At 42.0% G+C, this 22,193-nt stretch overlaps 1 long non-coding RNA gene across 1 annotated transcript; it reads left to right on the top strand.

Moving 5' to 3' along the window:
* Positions 1-13,373: 13,373 nt before the first annotated feature.
* LOC118407767 lies at positions 13,374-15,275 on the top strand. The gene is made up of 2 exons (XR_004830182.1): positions 13,374-13,816; positions 14,276-15,275. It is a non-coding gene; the product is annotated as an uncharacterized LOC118407767 (long non-coding RNA).
* The last annotated feature ends 6,918 nt before the right edge of the window (positions 15,276-22,193 follow it).

The raw sequence follows: 22,193 nt of genomic DNA on the forward strand, positions 1-22,193 counted from the left end.
TTTAATAAAATAATGATACAAAAGTACTTCAAAATACATAAAATGTCGAAATAAGATTCATGGGCATGATTTGTGCATATTTCTAGGTATACATTTAAATTTTTCGTTTCTTAAATCATCTGACCGGGCCCGTTGTCGAAATGTGCCTTATCGCAACCCCCCAAAAGCTTGTAATTGACTTGACTTGACGTTTTGCCAATGTATTTTGATACAGACTGTTGGACTAGCGACGGATCTCTTAGATCGCGATGTGATCTTAAGGTACAACGAGATTCGTGGAGAGAACGTGAGCGTCGCCACATCCATCCAAGTTTCGTAAGTAATTTGATTATTAAATTAACTATATTGTAGCCTTCTGAGGCAGTTTTGGGGAGCAAAAAATACGACACCGAAAAGACAAAAATAATTCCGCAGCATACCTTGTGCATGTTCAATGGCATAATTTTTTCTCGTTTAAACCTCATTTAACAGACTCATCACGTCTGGGTTTGATGTTCTCGTATATAGGCGAGATTTCTAAATTCAATGTGTTTTTTTTTTTTTTTTTCATTTAAATAGCGCGTACCTGAAGGGCTACAACGTGACCGGGTCCATGGACCTCCGACTGAGTCCCTACTTCTTCTCACAACATGGTTGCGATTGCAAAGTCTATCTGTGGTAAGTTGTTTGTTTTCATTGCATGTTTTAAAAGAATCAAAACAGTGAAAAAACTCATGGCCCTCTTGTCTAGCTTCTTTACTTTTCTTTATTTTGTTATACCCTAATTAAAAACGGGAAAATAGCTGCAAAGAAATGTTCTGGTAAACTCACCAAAAAGTGTAAATATATAATTGTCGTATTAAAAGAATTAAGACTGTGTCAACATTGCCAGGCACTGCTGTGCAATGTATACATCTTGTTTCTTCGTTTCCAACATGAAGGAGGAGTGAGGGGACCAATTGAAGAGAAACAAGAGTGCTTTAAAATTTTATACAAGTCCAAATAAAGCTAACTGAACTGAAGCATACGTCTCTTCTTCTTTTGTCTGTTATGTAGTCTTTGCAGAAGGCTTATAAGCACCAAAAACTTCATCTTATAAAGAAATAGGTCAGAAAGCCAACTACTCTGGTTTCGAAAGGGACACCTGGCCCTTGAGGACTGACACGGAACACAGACAGCACACTCGGTTGCTTACGGTCTTATCTTTTTCTCAGAACCTTCTTTTTGACAGAGAAATGAGAAGAAGGTAGCCCGCAAAACCCAGGGGAATCTCGGCAATTCATTCCACAACAAGATGCTGACAGCACAAGCGCAAGGCCTTTCGGATGTATTACCCCGAGTTTGTGTCAAAGCTTTTGTATGTACTGTGGTGGGCATGTGGGGCGAGCGCACGGCAAGCAGTAAGAGAAGCTGGCTTCTATGAAGACCTTCTCTCCTTCCTTCCAGAGTAAACATTCGAAATATGAACTGGATGGGCTCAAGTGTCACTGCAAAAAACATTCTCCCACCTGTGGCTGCCTCGCACCAAAGTGTATTAAACAAATGAGGATCAACCATTTTGCTGCACTAGTTCAGCACGGGACTGATACGGAAGTGTATGCCAGAAGATTGACAGCTCTTGGAAATTATAATGCATTAGGATATTCATACTTGGAAAGGCGGAATATGCTATTTTCACAGGGACAAGAGGTACCACGAACCCTGCCCAGCCCTCAAAGTCGCTGATGAAAACAATTTGTTACCCAAAAATGTTCACTTTTACTTCAGCAGCCACTGAGCATGGATGTAAACATGAAAACTTGCTATACTTCCATGTTTGAATTCAGCAGTTACCTCCAATGTAGAGAATGTACGTTTGGTCCTTTTATCTCAGCTATACTTCCATGCCGATGTAGGCGGAGACGAGAATGGTTGCTATGGATACCACGCAGGTTGTCTTGGCTTGATAATGCGAAATAGAATCCCTTGTCGCTTGTGCTTTTTGTTGTTGGTTGTAATTTGTGTTTAATCCATTCCAAACACATATCTCACAGTTGCCAGGTAATGTTAGGTATGTTGTGTTGCAGAATGATGGTAATATGCTTTTCAGCATGATAGTAACTTAGATGGTAGTTTTATCAATATTTAGAATGGTTTGAATCCACACATCTCATTATTTCTACACCCCAACGTGGATGGAGTTCGTTTTTCATATGTTGATGCAACATGTAAGCTACATATTTGTACTTTCAAAGATAGGGGATGGGATGGGTGACGTTCGTGTATACAAAAGACGGAATGTTAAAGGTGTCGTATTGACAGGTAAAGCTTATCGGTATACCTTTGCTTTGTTGTTTACTGATGTTGCTATTAATGGTTTGTCTATCCGTGTGTTTCAAGAAAGAGAGCCAAACACACCCGGTGCAGTCTGCCTCTGTCTAATTGCATAGCAGATGAAAATCACGTGTCCTCATTATGTTTGCTATGCCGTCCTATTGAAGAAGAGAGAAAACTTTTGAAAAGCAGTATACTATGTACTAACTTCTTCGATGACAGTAAGGCTACACATACTGTGAACGTTCTGAATAGTATGAATGACAAGGGTCAAACTACTTGTGTGATCTATGTTATGCAGATGCTCGTTCAGCCAGAGATAATATGGGTTCCTTTTCTTTATGTAGAAACATTGAAGACACCTGTAGAATAGCACCGTGTTGTTGAGAAGAAATAAACCGTTATATATGGAAGGAGGCGACCCAACACCGCAAATGTCTGCTTTTAACTGGCCCAGAAATTACATATATATAGCATACGAACTGGCGGGCCGAGGACGCTGGGAGCCAGGAGGCACTTGTTCAACGAGTAATATGGGCAGGCGCTTGGAGTTTAACTGCTCTAAATCTCAGGGGGATAATCTGCTTGCAGAAGGAATTAAGAAGCCAGCGGCGATTATTGCTAGTTTCGAACCAGGGGCAACGGACGGCGAGAAACTGGAAAGGAAACAAGGAATTTTCCACTGCTCTTTTCAACATGGAGGCTCAAGAGGCCATTGAGTTTAACAAGCTTTAATGACAGAAGTGCTCAAGTACTTCCACCAGAACGAACCAGCATTATTCAATTAGGTCAATAGTGTGATAAACCCATTATGGCGTCCTTCTTCATCGTTCCTGGGTTGCTCTACAGATCAACCAGTGCCTATATGTCAGGTGTCAGCCAGACAGACATAGAAGCCATCAAACCCTGAACTAAGTCAAAGATGTGGTTCCTGCTACTTACAGCGGGATGGAAAGACCATTTACGGGAGATCAAAAGAAAGCAGTATTAGAAGTCCGTGACCACCCCACCTTGCATACACTCAGGTACTTGTTAACCCTGTCATTTTAAGTTTTGAAAGCATAACTTTGTATCATCGATGATTGCATGTTTTTTTTTTTCTCCTCACACTTCAAGATGCAACCGCCGCAATTCGATTGGCAACCCGGGTAAGTGTCATCGTGCCCACAGGAGCCCGACTTGTTGAATAAACATGAGACAGATACAAGAAGTCTTTTCTGTAACATGTAGTCTTGCACCGGTTTCTTCCGTATTAGTCCTGAAATACTTTTGGCGACAGTCAACGTATGTAAACTGAACGAACATGTACGGCTGTATTTGATTTTAACAAATAGAAGCCAGGAATGACTAGCGTTACACATTTGCATTGACCTTTTAATTGAACTTGACACGGAATTCTCGTGAAGTTCGCAAGATATACTAGTAAATAACAGTCTCCTACCTAAAACACTTTGAATCATTTTCCCCGCTCTTAATAGGAAATGAAGGAGTTCGTCCCAAAACTTGCCCTCATAGAGGGCAAGTTGAATAAGCTGGACACACTCGAGAGAAAACTGGACTGGCTTACCGACAAGGTCAAGAAGCCGAAGAGTAAGGTAAGCCGCGCGTATAAGCCTCAAACTACAACCAAACATTCTTTGCTTAACTCCTATTCTATTGGTATTGCTCTAAGTTGAACGGCCCTTTCATCACAAAGTCCTGTCGTTAATTGAGTTACCCGTTAATTTTTCGCAGAGATCTGTTTCAATACTCTTTTTTCAGACCCTGTCGGAGGCTGGAATGCCAGAGCAAATGGATGTCGTGTGGGACCACATAAAAGATGTTGTAGGTCCACTTGTGCAACACCAATGTGCCATCCCGCACAGCGACCCCACCAGCGAGCACTGATGTTGGGGCAACACTGGAAACTATGACGCATAGAGGTAAGCATGGCAAGATTTCTGTTGGGGGGTGGGGGCTGTATTGTGATAACTTCAGATTTATTTTCAGTAATTTGTACAAAGGTTTGAAGAATGTGACAGAACAGCAATCTAATGCCAGATGTACATGGAACCACTGTGAGGAAACTTTTCCCTCAATTTCTGACCTTAATGAACATTTATTTACTTGCCATGTAGAAACTTTTGATACTGATGTTGCACCATGCAAACGTTCATATTCCTGTCTGTGGGACAACTGTAGTCATAAAAGTCTGAAACTTTTGAAATCTCACATAAGTGAGCATACAGGTTTAAAGACTGACAAGTTCATATTGATTTTGTTAGCCGACCAGGCCAAAGCTTTAGTTACGGCAATTGCGCTGGCATCCGCTTGTAATCAGATGGTGCCTGCGACATTACCATTCAACATCTAAGTATGATGCTTTTTCTAAATCTGTTTTTTTGAGACTCCCAAGTGTTAGGGAACAGGCCCAAATCATTGATTTTAGCTCTGCCTTTTTGCTGCCTTTAAGGTCGTCTATGTCAATCTTCGTCCTTCCAATGTCTCTCTTGTTCCGTCAATGGGGTGCGGAGGCAGGCTTTCATAGCAAACCGACAATGGGCATCAGGGTTCAAAACCTTCCTCGCACCTAATCGTTTTGAAACAGTTTCAATAGTAGTCGTAGTTATATCAAGTACATAAAGTTTTGGGGAAACCCCGTTGCCCGTCTTGATTGATATTTCTAGTGTGCCAAAAATCACCTCAGTTACATTTGCTGTCAGCACCATTGAATCTATTCTCAAAAACCTGGAAGTTACAAAGGCCACAGGGCCGGACGACCTTCCAGCTATGGTCCTTAACAAGTGTGCAGCTCAATTAGCACCATCCTTGGAAAAACTGTTTCAACTATGTGTGAGCAATGCAAAAATTCCGAGCATGTGGAAAAAAGCTAGTATTACTCCTGTTTTTAAGAAGGGGGATAAGAGTATCTGATTACAGACCTGTGTCTTCAAACTCTCAAAAAAGTAGAGTCCTGAAGAATTTATTACAAGTAGGCTGCTTACTGCTTGTGTTTTTTTCCTTTAGGTACCTTGACAGCATTGTGTCACGAAGAGCTCTGAATTGTGCTTCAACTATGGAAGTACAATATTAAAGTAGCCAGCTTGTGTCTTTCCCAGAGTGCTGTTACCACTGTGGCACGTAGGTCGACTAACATGGTTTTGCAGGAAGAGGACATGCTCGTCGATGGAGAGTAGGTAGAAACATCCCCTTCACACAAAAAATCGCAATCAACCAGAATGCTGTCTGAAAGAAAATTCTTTGTATATTCTAAACATTTAAAGTCTTCTAGAGTCCAGACTTGGGAGGCTATCTGTGCGCCTCTGAAAGGTTGCCTTAATAAGGGAAGAATCAGTTAATGCGGGCGGAGAAAGTTGTCTGAAGTCTACTGATGATGTGCCCTTGGCAGTAATTCATCCAAAAGCGTACGTTGGAACAAACGGAACGACGTCGGGGTCGAACCTAATGCGCCTGAGGATGGAATGTCCAGTGGGAATTTGAGATCGAGCTGTCACCGGACAATGTCCAATACAGCAAACCAGTCCGGAAACTATGTGCTTGGGTAGGGGACAGTACAGCATATTTCATGGACTGCACAATGAAGGAAGACGTCATGAAAGTGACACAAAACCGTGACTGCCCCTTCCAGATGTATGAACTCCAGCGGATACAGTCCTTCAAAGATCAAGTCAAGCGTGCCAAAGAAGAATGGTGTGGCGAGAAGGGGACTTTGCCGGGTAGAGAGATTGCGGCAGGAAGCGAGGTGGTGGACATGATCTACCGCAGGCAATTTTCATAAATATGATAAAATCTAATAGCTCAGTAGACTGTGTATTGTGACCATTCTTGTGATCATCACGACTACAACCAGATGCATGAGCTGGGAACAATATATGAAACGTTGACGGAAAGGTTCCAGACAACATGGAACCCGGGACAGCAGATACGCATCGATGACGGAATGTTTCCATTCCGTGGCAACTTCCATTTTTGATCTTGAATGCCACCCACTCGTGCGTTAATTCGGTTCGCCCGGTTGTACGATTCCCCGGTTCCGTACGAAGACTTTGCCCAACCTGCCGTCTGTGGCCCCGTCCACTGTATATTATAGAGTTGGGCCCAAATGATATAGTATCGTGTCACAAGCCTCCCACTGTAGTGGCAGGTGATTTGTTTGACTTAGCTGGCAAAGTTGCCGCACTTCCATCAGACATGTTGTCCTGGGCCTGCCCATATGGCGCCTGGCGTTACTTCCGAAAAATCCGAGCATAAACGACGATTTCCGTGCTTTCTCCGAGTCCCTTACGTCCCGTTGTAAAGAGTTCCCAAAGATCTTCTCGTGGCAGCACGACCGTTTGATTCGTAATAACGTCAGTTACTTTGCTTACGACGGTCTCCACCTGTCCACGTATGGGAACTACATCTACTATAAGAGTATATGGGGAGCCCTAGTGCCGCTTTGAAATCAGGCTAAAATTTTGAAATATTTGGGAATGAGAATGGGGAAAGACGTAGACGCCATGGAAGCTCAGGTCTTCTATCGCCTGGAGCTACAAGATATTACAATGTATTAATCAGATTATGGCAGAGTGAATCGCAGCAATAATAGGACTGTAGAGTACAGAGATGGTGGAAGTATTTGCTTCAGAGAAATTGTGCTGTTCTGTTGTACACATGGTGAGACCTTGGCTGTTCTTAAAAGTTTTTTGGAGGTAGGGGCTCAGCTTGTCAGTACACGCGAAGTGACAGACATTGAGGTGAAAAATGCGTTGGTAAATGATCTGAACAACTATGTGATTGAAGTTACCCCAACTGAGAACACTAGAAGCTAAGAAATATATTTTCTCTATATACAAACTTCTGATGTCAACAATGCTAGTACTTAACAACTTTTTACAAAGTATTTTTGTAACGTAAGTTATCATGTAGCATTGTCTGTTGGAAAGTTGTGATGACAAGACCATCGTAGGGAAGACTCTCGTTACCCTTCGGCCGCATCGGTCGAGTCCGTCCAGTGTTCCACAGCATCAGAATGATAAGTGGCCACCATACACTTGACCTTACCCTTCCTATCGTACTGTTTATTCCAAACTTTGAACTGTGTATTTTGTAAGGGTAGAAATAGAGGCAGGGAAATAGTGGCAAAGACCTCTTAAGACAGAATTTGAAGTTAGCTAATCCCTCAGGAAGGTATGCTTTGCTCGCGCACCCTGCAGACATAGGGTCACGATGCCCTCCAGACAGGGTATAACAGGGTATGTGCAGGCTGGCTCAGGAGTTTTCTCGCCCCTTTTCAGTGGTAGGAACCATCCCAAGTACCAATCCATAGACATGCTCGGTGCCATGGACAGAGCCACGTATCCCATAGATTTAAAGAACTTGATGGAGAAAACTGATGCAGTGGGAGGGTATCACATGGAGAAGGCATGGATGCCAAGCTAGAAGAAAAAAACAAAGCATCGAAGGCCTGGCACAAAGGTGCCCCACTAGCATCAGGAATGTGTAGAAGTGTAAAGGAACTTGAATGTGTCGCGAAATGTGTGTAGACCGATTCATAACACGGCAATGATGTACATTGTATGTACAAATTTATCAGATGTATATACACATTTATCTGTCTGTGAAGGGCCTTCATCGGGCTCCAGGTGGTACTTTCTACATCTTCAGCCCTGAGATCCTGCAGATTGTGAGGGAGACGTACCCTAGCGGCGGCGACGTCGCATGGATGCTGACGAACCAGAACAACAGGCCTACCAAGGAGGTGGGCGTGGGTGACCTGTTCGAGGACAAGGACAAGAATTAGGTCACGCCCACCTCCAGGTAGTGCAGGATACATGATACAAAGCATGTTACAAAGCAACAAAGTTTGGAAACTTGAACTTGTGGTGTACGGTATCAAATTGCCAGGCGCAAGGTCCACAAACGATAGCAGTGATCCCCATGAGCTCCAGACTGCGCCAGGCAAAAGGGCTGTTTCCAGAAACAACTTTCTTAAGAGAGGTGAGGTGTGACCTGTGGCACCACGGCACACACACACACACACACACAAAGAAAAAACGCTGGACAAGGGCTTCGTTTAGGCTGTGGACCAGATGAGTAAGGCGTATCCAGCCTTACAAATGTTGATCGTTGAAAACAATGTCTGAAATCCGTTTACATGAAGACCATCAAGATTTCATGAAGAAAGCGGGAGAGCGCACAACGTGCAGTGCCAATTACAGTGCGTGCCTTTTGCGCACTGATGTTGTTCTTCAGAAGCATGTAGCTGCTCTCACCAGCACGTCTACTATTGATTGGTGTATCTGAGCTTCTTTCTTAAACTTAACATTGTTTTTGCCTTAGAATCTAAAGCGCGAACTGCAGGTAGAAAAAGCCAAGGACAAGGGAGCTGTTTCTCTTTTGTCATAAGTGGAAGAGGGTTCAAAAAGTGCCTCCATGGAGGGAATTATCAAGAACCAACGAGACAATCACCATCAACATCACGCAGGTGATGGATGCTGGAAGAGAACTCATCGACCTTTGCAGTCGGACAATCACACAGTACTGAGCATTTAGTGACATGGTTTAAGAGTAGCTGTTTAACTTGCTCCTGCTGTGGTATTATAAGACCTGTTAGAGGTGATGAAAACACCTCACTGGGGACAGCAGTAAAGTTTAATTTCTTTTATGTTTATTTGTTAACATTTTGAATGTACCTAACAAAAGAATTTTCTCATTTCTTTTGCACATGTAGACATGTTGAATAATTGTTACACTTTAGTAGGAGGAAATATTTAGACCTAATGATGGATGTAGATGTATCATGCTTACAACTGGGCCATGGGTATTTCAGAAAAGTTAAGAACAGCTGTATCATGTTTTATCTACAGCTTGATATCATAAGATCTATTAGTATTAGTTAACATTTCCTCCGCCTGTTATTATTCTTGGAAATAGAAATAAAGAATAAGAAAGATTTTAAAAAAAGGACAGCATTCCTGGCTGTTAAGAACACGTCGGGGTTGAGGCTTTCGTTGTGGTCAACAGTAAGTCAGTGACCAAGACTGATTCAGTCGCTGACGGTTTCATCGCCCGGACAGGAGCACTCTACTGCTACCAGCTACCACACACGAGCTGCATCGCAACTGCAATGGTATTCATTGAATACCATCTCATGCAGGATAGGCAAATGAACAAGAAAGACTTGAGTCCCGCTTTTCTGAAAGCGTTCAAAAAGTACGAGGAGTTTGTCTGGGAGCTTGAGGATGACAGTGAGTGAAGTCTGTCCGTAAAAGACACTGAGCTGAAGTTTGTTAACCTTTTTAATAGGTACACACTCGAGAGAAAACTGGACTGGCTTACCGACAAGGTCAAGAAGCCGAAGAGTAAGGTTAGCCGTGCGTATCAGCCTCAAACTACAACCAAACATTCTTTGCTTAACTCCTATTCTATTGGCATTGCTCTAAGTTGAACGGCCCTTTCATCACAAAGTCCTGTCTTTAATTGAGTTACCCGTTAATTTTTCGCAGAGATCTGTTTCAATACTCTTTTTTCAGACCCTGTCGGAGGCTGGAATGCCAGAGCAAATGGATGTCGTGTGGGACCACATAAAAGATGTTGTAGGTCCACTTGTGCAACACCAATGGGCCATCCCGCACAGCGACCCCACCAGCGAGCACTGATGTTGGGGCAACACTGGAAACTATGACGCATAGAGGTAAGCATGGCAAGATTTCTGTTGGGGGGTGGGGGGCAGGGGGGGGGGGTGTATTGTGATAACTTCAGATTTATTTTCAGTAATTTGTACAAAGGTTTGAAGAATGTGAAAGAACAGCAATCTAATGCCAGATGTACATGGAACCACTGTGAGGAAACTTTTCCCTCAATTTCTGACCTTAATGAACATTTATTTACTTGCCATTAAGAAACTTTTGATACTGATGTTGCACCATGCAAACGTTCATATTCCTGTCTGTGGGACAACTGTGGTCATAAAAGTCTGGAACTTTTGAAATCTCACATAAGTGAGCATAAAGGTTTAAAGACTGACAGTTCATATTGATTTTTAGCCGACCAGGCCAAAGCTTTAGTTACACCAAAGCGACAGATGCGCTGGCACCCGCTTGTCAATGGATGGTTATGGTAAACCACAAAATAATCATTCCTTTTTTACAGCTGCTGATAGGGTATGGGCCTATTTTACAAACAGTTGGAGAAATACATGAGCTCCACCCACCACCAGACAACCACAATCCGTAGTGGCGGGACTTCATCTACGTCCACCCAGTTACTGTTTGAGAGATTGTATCTGGACTGTACTACTTTATACTTGAAAAGGCATATTTCTTTGTATAATTTATTTTGACAGCTGTACATATATATAGTTTCTTGTATTTGCTCATGTCTGAAGCGAGATCTGTCACAAGGGCTTCCCAAAAGTTCTGGCATCATCCATAAGCATCGTACTTCTCGGTGTTCGTCACCAACCCAACCAGCCGGGATTGATATCGATATCCGTTTTTTTAAAGTGGGGCATGTTGAGCAGCAACATTGCTTCTGACGTAATCACTTCTATATAATAATGATCTGAGCGTCTGGGTTTAACTGGGTTAAAACAGAGGGTAAAGGAAACCAATTAATGGTAGAACCATCCTTCCAGTTCTGCGGCCTGTGAACCCGACCGCTGTGTCTATGTAGGGAAAGTGCTGAATTGAAGACCAGGAGGACAAGGAGGGTGAGGAGGACGAAGGGCAGGTGAAGGTCCAATTCTTCAAGCCTGCAAAGAAGGTCATGGTAAACTTTGGGCCTCCAGAGTGGGTTAACCAGAAGTCTGTGCTTGACACAAACGTTCACTTGTCAAAAGCCGGGCAGAAACTCCTCCCCCTCACTTAAGTGAGCACATACACGTGAAGCAGAAGATGAGTACTGGTCTCTTTCAGTGCAGAAGATGAGTACTGGTCTCTTTCAGTTTAGGCCCCATGATACAAAATCTGTGACGTACTGCAACTTAAGAAAAATCGACTCTGCATAGGTACCACATCTATCGAAGGGTTTTCGCATGTCTGTTGTGCCGGAGCCCAGCAAAGCCAGGGCCAAGGATGCTATGGTGACCGCCATGCCCCCGCTGTCTGACATACCCACGCAGCACCATAATATACATGTGTCTATAATATACTGCTTCAATTGCTTCTGTTTTCCTTTATCTGTTATGGTATGGGTCGATCATCTGTCCAGTCGTACCATCCATGACCCAAAGTTGCAAAGAATGGTGGTGGAGCAGTCGTCACTTGTAAGCTGCACCTGCAGATGAGGAACAGGGAGACAGCTGTGTAGGTCATGAGAGCTGCGTTCGAGAGCGACCTTGGACCCTTAGAAGGACAGCCTGGCCATCCTTAAGTTAACGTAACGCCATGACTAATGAAGGACTTCACAATAAAATACAAAATACACAACCCCGGACATAAGTGGTCTGCGCTGGCGATTGTGGGTTGGGACTGATTCGTCAATGTCCTCCCGATCCAGGGAAACTTTAACCGTTAAGTATGCAAAAACTGTTTACAAGCACCGTTCATGATAAACACCTATCTGGTAAAGGACAATGCCAGCATTCACAACGAAGCTGAATAACAGGCCATATTCGTACCGTTTAATATAACAATTGTTAAACTGCCACCATACAATTATGATTTTAACCCGATGGAACTGGTCATCGGTCTTGTAAAGTCAAGTGTCGCGCACACCCGGTGCTATAGCCGAAAACCCGGCCTTGACTATCGTAGATAGCTTCCTGACGGAGGTGCTGGCGAGCGCGGGAAGAGGCTTGAGACTAGACAGAAGACAAGTTTAAGTTTTACTTGTTCTTTCTGTGATGTGTTTGCTTCACGGTGCGTATGACCATTAAACCAAACTTAGAATACATTGAGGAACTGTTTACAGCAAGGGAGACCGCAGAGATGCCCCAGAAACCGGTAGACCTTAGTGGTGACGATGTCTTCCTAAAGTCCCATCCTGATTTGGTACAGGTCAGGACGACTACTACCTTAACCTGCTTGATACAGCATACTCCCCTAAGCCATACAACACCAGACTCACAAAGCCAGAACCCAACAGCTTTCTGCCAATGACGCTCCTCCACCTGCTGGCGGACGTACTAGATGCCATCAATCACCAGTGGGGCAAAGCTCCAAGGTCGCGGTCAGGGGTCAAACCACTACCTTCACGGTGACATCTGATCAGCATTTACACCAGCAATACCATCAATTCAACAAACAAGACAATAGTGGAGGAGTTGTAATTAGTTGTAACTGTAATTATCGTTCTGTTTTTTTCCTTCACCGAGGAACCATCGACAGTCAAGAACGAGCAAGGTTGAGGAAGAAAATCTTTATATATGTAGTTTGTTAGAGACAGCCGAGATCAACCAAGGTTGAAATTGCCGACTTAGAGCAGATTAGTTTCAACAACGAGGCACTTGAGTCTGAACTCAACGTGATGACGGCAGGCTGGAAGAATCGGAGGCTAAGCTGCAGATGAGCAAGGAAGAGCTCCAGAAAGTCGTGTTGGAGCGGAATGCAATGAAAAACAGCGTTTAATGTGTCAATGTCGGAGCACGGCAAACTGATCAAGGAAATGGAGACTACGTTGAACTGCACAAACTCGGACAGAGAGAGATATTTTCCAGCTCTTGGCAACCGCTTCGAAAAAGAACGAAATGCACACATGGAAACAATTACAACAACCAGGGTAACACCACCACCCCTAGGGTAAATATGTACATTTTTGTTCTTGTTTAAGGCTGCTTTGCTGGCTCACTTTTGCTGTCAGAATCTGTAAGAGGTGTCCGTTATACTACTCAGCCTGAACGCGCAAGTTGACGTGGGCGGAGTTTGTATTTGCCAGGCTTCCTTTTTGTTTTTGTGCACCGTTTTCACTGTGATAACGTTACACACTTTTATCCTCAGAAAACACGCCAGGAAGCAGTAATCTTGTCCCGCTGTCAGGCTCTAGAGAGGCAGAACAACCTGGCTTATCGACACCAGGCTGCCGTTCGGATTGAGGAGTGCATCATTCATTTCTTCAGTTCTTTCCGAGTTCGTTTCTCAGGAAGCTTAGGGCGTTTAAGAGTAGGCATGTCAAACCTACCCCGTTCCCGCATTAGAACGAAGCGGCCCGCGGGGCCGTAAATGTTTTTAAAAAAATCTTAAAAATCAACCGCTTGAATAATGCCAATCAAAATCGTTGTCTATAATCTATGGAATGTTGACTACGATACTATCTTATTTTTAGTTGACAATATCCATACAATAAGGAGCTAATAATCATAAAAGTTGGAGATACAGCCGGAAAAATGCCCCGTTTTGACGCCGCGCGCGCGGCACGCTATTTCGAAGGCCGCCCGGCGGAGATGCAATTTTCAACTCAAAAGCCACAAGCCGCCGTAAATCGGAGAAGTCTGGGAATGATTCCAGGTGAAAGGGCAGAGATCGAGGTTCACTCCAGTGGTTGCACAATTTTGCTACGTCATTCCTGGCGGAAGTTATGGGCCAGAGTAGGGAAACCTCCGAAAGTAAGTGGATATTTTTGCCATTTCTCTTGAATTTAGCAATTTTGTTCATACACAGTGACAAATATAGATATATTGCGATCATCATGGTGTAGTTTCTGTTTCTATTTACGCGAGTTTGGCTTGTGGCTTTAGCGATACGATTTGAGAGTTTTTTAGGCAGCCCGCTCACGGCCGTGGAGGGGGAGGGGGCGTGACATCACGGACGTCCGCGGACATTGTCTGCGCTATAAATTCAACATATTATCATAAATTCTGCACTATTTGACCGCAGAATGGCAATATATTTTATGTACTGTGTAGAATACCTTTCATGACCGATGATGTGGCATATTTTGTAACAAAAAAAAAACGTTTCACTATCGTAAGTGATATGTTGCGTGCAGACACATTATCGCCTTGCTCAATCGGAATTTGTCAGTTGCATGGTATTAATTTCGAGATCATTTTATAATTTTCTAGTGGACACAAAGGGACATATCCTGGGCAGATCAGCGGAAACAGCAAAATAGAGACTTGTCAAAACTTCACCAGAGACAAGGCTGCAGACACCGAGACAACAGATCAAGTTTAGACACGACATGTTTGGAGTTGCAATAATTGGTGACGAACATTCAAAGTTATTTGATATTATTGTTTTGATTTTTAAAGAAGAAAAGCTAAGTTAAGAGAAACTGAATAGAAATGCAACCTACTAATAATAATCAGAAAGTTACTTGAACTAAACAGTTATTTTTTAGAATGGGTAAAACATGTATGCATACTAATTAGCACTTACTATTACTAATGTCATTAATTACGATGTTAATTAGGACAACTGCTAATTAAGCATTTGATTGTTAAAAGTTCTGAAAAGGAGCATGCAATTTACATCTGTACAACCCATTTAAGTATGCCTACAACATAAATGTGATTAAAAGCCAATGTGTGGATAGTTTTCACCATATATGTATCATTAGCATATTGCTAATTAGCATAAATTCTTAATTATTTATTGATGTTCCTAAAAGTGTGGATACATTCCTGTACTTACGTCAACATGCAATATAGGTTAGCACTGTCTAGGTTTATTTCAGGGAATATGTAATTCAAATAGTGACAAGTGATACAATTACATGTGTTGTTGGAAGTACTTGAGGGTGATAACCCTCATTTGCATATTTTGTAATTAATGAAAACTAACAAATACTTCATTTTTTAATGATTTGTCTTACTTTGAATTAGAAACGTGAAGTTCTTTCTTAATCTTGTAGCATGTTTAAGAAATGCAGATTAATTGAATGGTACTATTGTGGATGAGTAGATTAATTAGGGTTAATTAGGATTAATTAATACAAAGTAATGATGATATGTCGAGAAAACAATATTATAGTCTGTCCAGTAATATTATCTTCATGTGCTGAAAATTTGAAGAACATTTGTTAAAGCGTTTGGAAGATACATTAAAAAGTGTGTAAATAACTGTGTGCTTGTGGTCATTTTCGGTGCCATGTCGAGGTCAACTGTTCCCATAGGGCTAATAGATAAGCCTCTTCTAATAAAAACGTCCAACTTTTCAACTTTGAAAAATTCTAGAAAATTTCAACATTGTCGGATTTCAACACAATAAAAAGCATTGTAATCAGAAGAATCTGATCTGTAATTTGAAAGCAGTTTCAGCAACTTTAACCTAAACCAAAATTTTGGTGTGACATGCCTATTAAGAGCTCAGATTAAAGAGGTTATTTTTTTTAACCTTTTTGTGTATTTCCTTTCTAAAGTTTTCGAGAACGGCTTTGTAGTATTGCAGTGAGTCTTTTCAGTTGTGCGATTATTCTAGGGCGGTCTTTATTGTAGCATAGGTGAGACATTTACAGACCAACTACCGGAAATCGTGGACAGCGAGACTTCTGGAGGTGGAAAAGTGAACTGCAAAGTCAATGAGTCAGTGGCAGAAGTTCGATCAGGCACAAGCAGGGACTATACAGTCCTGTTTCTCGGAAAAGATGGGAAGAAAAATGTCTACCTGGCATTTCCTTCAAGGTTTAAGGCTGATATAGCGGTAACAAAAAGTTAAAACAGTACATCTGAAAGTATTACGTTCAGAAAGATGCTCCTATTTTGAGCCATGGATATTACATTTTTAAGACTGCTTACAATTTTTAGCAATTACATGTATATGTGCAGCTCTTAAACTAAGTCCAATCTCAATATATACCAGTCCCTTTGTTTGGATATCCTAGTCCATGTTCATGTATATAGTTTTGTATTTAGTCAATGTAGTTCTTTTTAAGCATGCCTTCCTCCATTGGCAGGGATTCATGTCCCAATGTGAGACTTCGGCAAGTGTTAAAAAGCCAAACTCGGTCCAGGCAAAAGTCCACATTTACCTTGCCCTGGTAACTAATACACCACAGGATGCTGTGAGGACAGTTGCAAGAGTTACCGTAACGGTAAGAACAATTGCAAGGGACAGAACAAAGGCCACAGATAAAAATTTGTGCATCAGCTGACAATGCAAATGAATCTGAAGGCGAGGAAAGAATGACTTTCAGACATACCACTGTTCCCTACACAAAGCTTTACTTACGGAAAAAAAAGCTTTACTTTCTTTCTTTCTGCCGGTGTGAATTAAAAAAAAGACCTAATAGGATCAATAGGTCAGCATAAAACCTTTATTGCCTTTCCAACATGGCTTTTGCAGGAAGAGGACATGAGCATCGATGAAGAGTAGGAAGAAACAAACCTTTACACAAAAAAATCGCAATCAACCAGAATGCTGTCTGAATGAAAATTATTTGTATATTCTAAACATGTCTTCTAGAGTCCAGACTTAGGAGGCTATCAATGCACCTCTGAAATGTTGCCTTGATAAGGGAAGAATCAGTTGATGCGGGCGGAGAGAGTAGTGCGAAGTCTACTGATGATGTGCCCTTGGCAGTAATTCATTCAGTAACAAGAAGCCTGCCGAAGTATCTTTGAACTGCAGGGTCTGCTCATGCTCAGTAATAATGCAAGGTCGCTTTGTAACAAATTAGACGAGCTTCAATGCGTTTAGTGTAATAATTTAGTTTCTTTATAACATTTTCCTCCAGTCTTGGAGTGTTGAAGGATGCTACAGCATACCGCAACGGGCACAACGTTTGTCGGGCATGTATCCAACGCAATAACAGGTGTCTATTATGCTGGCTGCCTCTGACAGAAGAGCAACTGACTGAATATCCTTCATCGCATGGTCCAGATAGCTCCTGTGGAGTGCCACAGCGGATATAATTAGCCTAATTGCTGTCGTGTAGAATGTTATGGTTTAACAATAGAATTGTCCAATACCACAGTTACGATATTTTTTCATGTGTTTGTATAGAACAGCAAATGTGCCATTTTCTTTCACATAATATATTTACACAAATTGCTGCTTTAAACAATATAAATACTCTTTGTTTAAGTGCCTGTTTTTCGCTGTACAGCACTACATACTTGCAATTCATTTAAGATGATCTGAACATTATCCTTCCTGAGTTAATCCTTACGAAGGAACACTTAGTTATTGTATGGAGTCTAATGTGGCAGATGGCATTTTTGCCGGGGCGCCGAAGGCGCCCGGCTTTGTCCCCGGTTTAATGGTTCGTCCTTGGATGGGTCTGCTATGGTCGCAAAATGTACCGTGCGTTTTTACGACAATTCTCAGCCCTTCTCAGCCCTTCAAATAAACGCAATGTACCGTGCGTTTTTACGACAATTCTCAGCCCTTCTTAGCCCTTCAAATAAACGTTGTAAGAATACTGTTTATCCATGACCTCTACTCGTACAGAAAACATTGCAGCGCTCATTAGCAAAGTCTAGGAAAGGAAAATGTTTCTTGATTTGCAGTAAAACACTGGTCATGTAACATTTGAGGAGTTGTCGTTAAATCGCACGGTTCATTTTGCGATAGCGTTGACGGGTCCGGGTATTTAGCGGAATAACCCGGAATAACCCGGAATAACCCGGAATAACCTTAATAAAGGATGAAAGCTACCGAAATACAGTGTGCTTTGATAAGTTAAGATCGCAGAATGCAATATTTTGGCATAAAATAATGTATATATGGCCATGGGAACAAGAAATATTACGGTTATTCCGGGTTATTCCGGGTCATTTCGGGTTATTCCGGTAAATACCCTCACGGGCGTTGACGGTGCGGAGGAGGTGAGATTTTTATCGTACAGAAATTGGTACAGTTTGTAAAGTTATCTTTCTGGAATTCGGATGTATTAAAATATAACATTACATTCTAAGGCGTAGTGTCATGTGAGTAAAATGAGCACGACATTTGACGAAAGATTTTGTGGAGGGTATACAGTCAAGTTTATTGTGCAACGATTGGAACAGTTTACGTGCGGGTGGGAGGGGGGCGTGCGTCTATATATGCAGCTGCAGGAGGTCCTGCAGGACATTTTCGATCGTAAGAGTAACGTACAATTTGAAAAGATAGTGATCATGAATTCGGACACATTGAAACATATTTCCAAGGAACGGTATATAGTTTTTTTAGTAAAACCAGTGTGTGGGGATTGACGAGAATTTAGATAGTTTAATGGTGCACTGTGCTTGAGCCGATGCGAGGCATTATGCAGGGCATTTTTGATTGTAAAAATATCGTACAAGTTGAAAAGATGGATCGGATTCTAATACATTAAAACATACATTTCCAAAGAATAGTAGAAAACAACGGATTGTAGCTAACTGTTAAACAATCAGCAAAGCAGTTGGCAAGATGTCACACCTGAACTTTTGTAGATTTTTGCTTTTTGTTGGTACTAGTAAGATGTTATGTGATCAAGACAATATTTTCTTTCTGTTTCAGTGACGCCTTAGACTGTTCTCTGCTATATATACAAGTGACACAGTAATATACAGAAACTTACAGCTAGCAAAAGTCTGTACTCAATAAGATTTTACACAGTACACATTTATACTTCTTCTGCTGAAATCTACGCATTACATTTTGCATCCAACCAAAGAGGTTTGAAAGAGAGTCCTTGATCCAACCAAATTAGACCTTGAGACCTATTAACAGATCATTGATCACTGTGCATTTTGCACATACCAGACTCAATCGTGCCACTGAGCACTGCATTTTGCACACACCAGACCAATTGTGCCACTGAGCACTGTGCATTTTGCACACACCAGACCTATCGTGCCATTGAGCACTGTGCATTTTGCACACACCAGACCTATCGTGCCATTGAGCACTGTGCATTTTGCACACACCAGACCAATCGTGCCATTGAGCACTGTGCATTTTGCACACACCAGACCAATCGTGCCATTGAGCACTGTGCATTTTGCACACACCAGACTCAATCGTGCCACTGAGCACTGTGCATTGTGCAAATAAAGTCAAGCAAAGAACACATATATTGTGAACAATGTGTGAATCTATTTTATCGGGAAAATACCACCAAGGTGACATCATTTTCAGTGGAGATAATAGAGGCAAACAATGCACTGCAAATGCTTTAATGGCAGTTGTTAACCACAGTACTTGCAGACAAGCAATTACCTGGACAAGTACAGACCTTGATGGTGTACTTTTTCAAGGAGATGCACTATACACCTACATAAAACCATCACTAAGATCTGGTGTGGAGTTCCTCTCCGTTGATGATATTCCAGACTATTTGCAACTTTACAACAATACTGTACGTGTATCAATAAAAGAGTCTTACACTGGAGACATATTTGCCACAGAAGCAGTCTATCCTTATTACACCTTAAAGAAAGCCCTAGAAGCAGCATTTGCTGAATCCAACACTTGTCTTTTCATAACAGCACATGGAATAACTGGTTCAACAGTAGCATTGTTGCACGCTGATAACAAGTATTTTGTTTATGACTCACATGCCAGAAGTCCCATAACAGCATTGCCAGATAGCCATGGCACTTCTACTTTAAGCATGCACAGTTCAAACAGCAATCTAGTTTCATTCTTGCAACAACTTAACTGGAACACAACATGCAATTTTGAGGTTGTCCCAGTACAAGCAGAAAATGTTTTCTTATCAGTTGAACCTACTGGTATACACATTATCAATCTGACTAGCAATGTTTCTTCTATGATTGAGTCAGAAAACTGCTTTCAAGTTCAACAACAACACACATACACCTTGGTTAAACCAGAGTTTGTATCTACGAAAGAGAACCTACAACAACCAAACACAGCATTTCCATTTGCACCACATTGTAACCAAAGTACTGGGAAAAACATTGTGCCATGCACCACAAGCATCCAAGTGCACGCCAATTTGATCGTTGATTGGCGGAGAATCGCAGACTGGTTTCTGATTGGTTATACAAGTTGTCTAGTAGGATCCCCCAGACACGTATAAATATCTTCAGCACGATAATTTTCATATCCAAACGATTCAGAAGCTTGAGAAGTATTGACCGTCCATAATCTGTTCATTACATATTCGTACCATGTCTGCCTGTGAAATTTCTGTCACGAAGAAAGAACGACAATGCACATCCGGGACCTCTTCCCGCCTTTGGCTGTGGTCTCGCACCGGAGTTTCTTTTACGATTTTTATATCCGGCACACAGCGCACACAAGGGATACAATTCCGCCCACAAAAGTACGCCGGAAAATCCAATTATACCAGTGAACAAAGGTTTCCAGCCAACTTCCCATAGATTTTAGATATAAACTTCTAGTTTAATAATGATGCACATTTTACTGGAACACAACATGAAATTTTGAGGTAGTCCTTCCAAATGCGCCCCGGCCAGCTTTTTTTAAAAGCTTTCTTGTTTCACTACAGTTGACCCCCACTTGTGCGACTGGGTGGGCCCTTTTGACACATATGGCATGCATGACTACAACTGCCCTTTGAAACAGGTAATAGACATTCACATCCCATTCCCTCTAGAATTCAGATTAAGTATAATCTACTGCAAATGCCACTTTCTGCCAGGTGAACCTGGAACCACACGCAGAAATGGCTGGACAGGTCTTTCAACCAACTCCATTGGTCATGTGCTCTTAATATAGAAGTTGTCACTTGTATTCTATGATTGGGAACTGTAGCAAAATACCCCGCTAAAATACTAGGCAGTCTCTCTGACACTGTGCTACCTTTCCACCACAGGAACTAACCCTTGACTGTGGTGCTACGTTTGAACGAGGCAACCGGACGCAGGCAAAATAGAAGAGCCGGAGGCTAAGCTGAAGATGAGCAAGGAAGAGCTGCAGAACGTCGTGTCGGAGCTCAACGCGACTAAACCAGCGTTTAATGTGTCAAGGAGCACGGCAAACTGATCAAGGAAATGAGAGTACGTTGCACTGCACAAAGACTGAGGTAAACATTTTCCAGCTCTTGGCAACCACTTTGAAAAAGAACGGAATTGACACATGGAAAGAACCAGACGGCACCAACGCGAGCAGGCTAGATACTTGGGAAACGCCTGGTAAGAGGCTAGATGCAGATTTTACATGTACGACCCTGACTGGAAACCAGGCTAACAATGTCTGTTGCCATGAAAAAGAGGCCTGCACCCTGCTCCGTTTCGGTCTAGTGCAGAGAGGCCACAAACAGCATTTGCCACATCATTACTAGAATGGTTGACAGCGCTTACTTTAGGGTGTCAAGTGTCTGTTCAGGGGTTCTGTAATGCCTTGGAGTGGAGGAACAATCTGTCAGTATGTGAGAAAAGATCATGTTGATTGTGTTTGGGCAGGTCAAGTTGCATATAACATGTCTTAAAGTAATTGAATCTGTTTCATATTGAAATTCACTTTCATCACTGCCATTGTCTCGATTTTTTATACCGTTCTGTGAATGTGACGGACCGTTGGCTGAATTTCTGCCACATACATAATTAATGCGGATACAGCTCTTTGTTAATCAGCGTTACATGTTAGCAGATAAATGTAAGCAAAAAGGTTTGATGAACACTGGTTTATTTTAAAAGTTATAAACACAAGTCTTATAAAATTTACTTTGCCATCTTTATTCATCAGGGCAATCTGGGAACTTCAACAGGAAAAGGACAGGTTTGTGGCTATTTTCAACAACTTTTGATACTTTTCAGTGTTATTTCTTGTGTGAGTGAGTGAGTGAGTGAGTGACCAATGTTGCTATTTGACCGGTAAATTGAACGGAAAGTTTGAATACTAGCAACTGGCTGTTGGGTGTCACAGCGATCGGCGAAGGAAACTGACATTAGACATTTTACCTGAAACAGCCATGTAACTATAGATATATCTTTGTAAGGACATACGTTAACGGCAGATCAGAGTGACAACTTACGGCATGGTTAAAATGTGTCTTGTTTGACAGCAGATGAATGTTTTGCTTTTAGACTAGACCTCTTGATGATCAAGAATAACTATGACAGGGAGTACAATATCCTTATT

The sequence above is a fragment of the Branchiostoma floridae genome, unplaced genomic scaffold, assembly GCF_000003815.2.
Source record: "Branchiostoma floridae strain S238N-H82 unplaced genomic scaffold, Bfl_VNyyK Sc7u5tJ_1457, whole genome shotgun sequence".
Lineage (NCBI taxonomy): Eukaryota > Metazoa > Chordata > Leptocardii > Amphioxiformes > Branchiostomatidae > Branchiostoma > Branchiostoma floridae.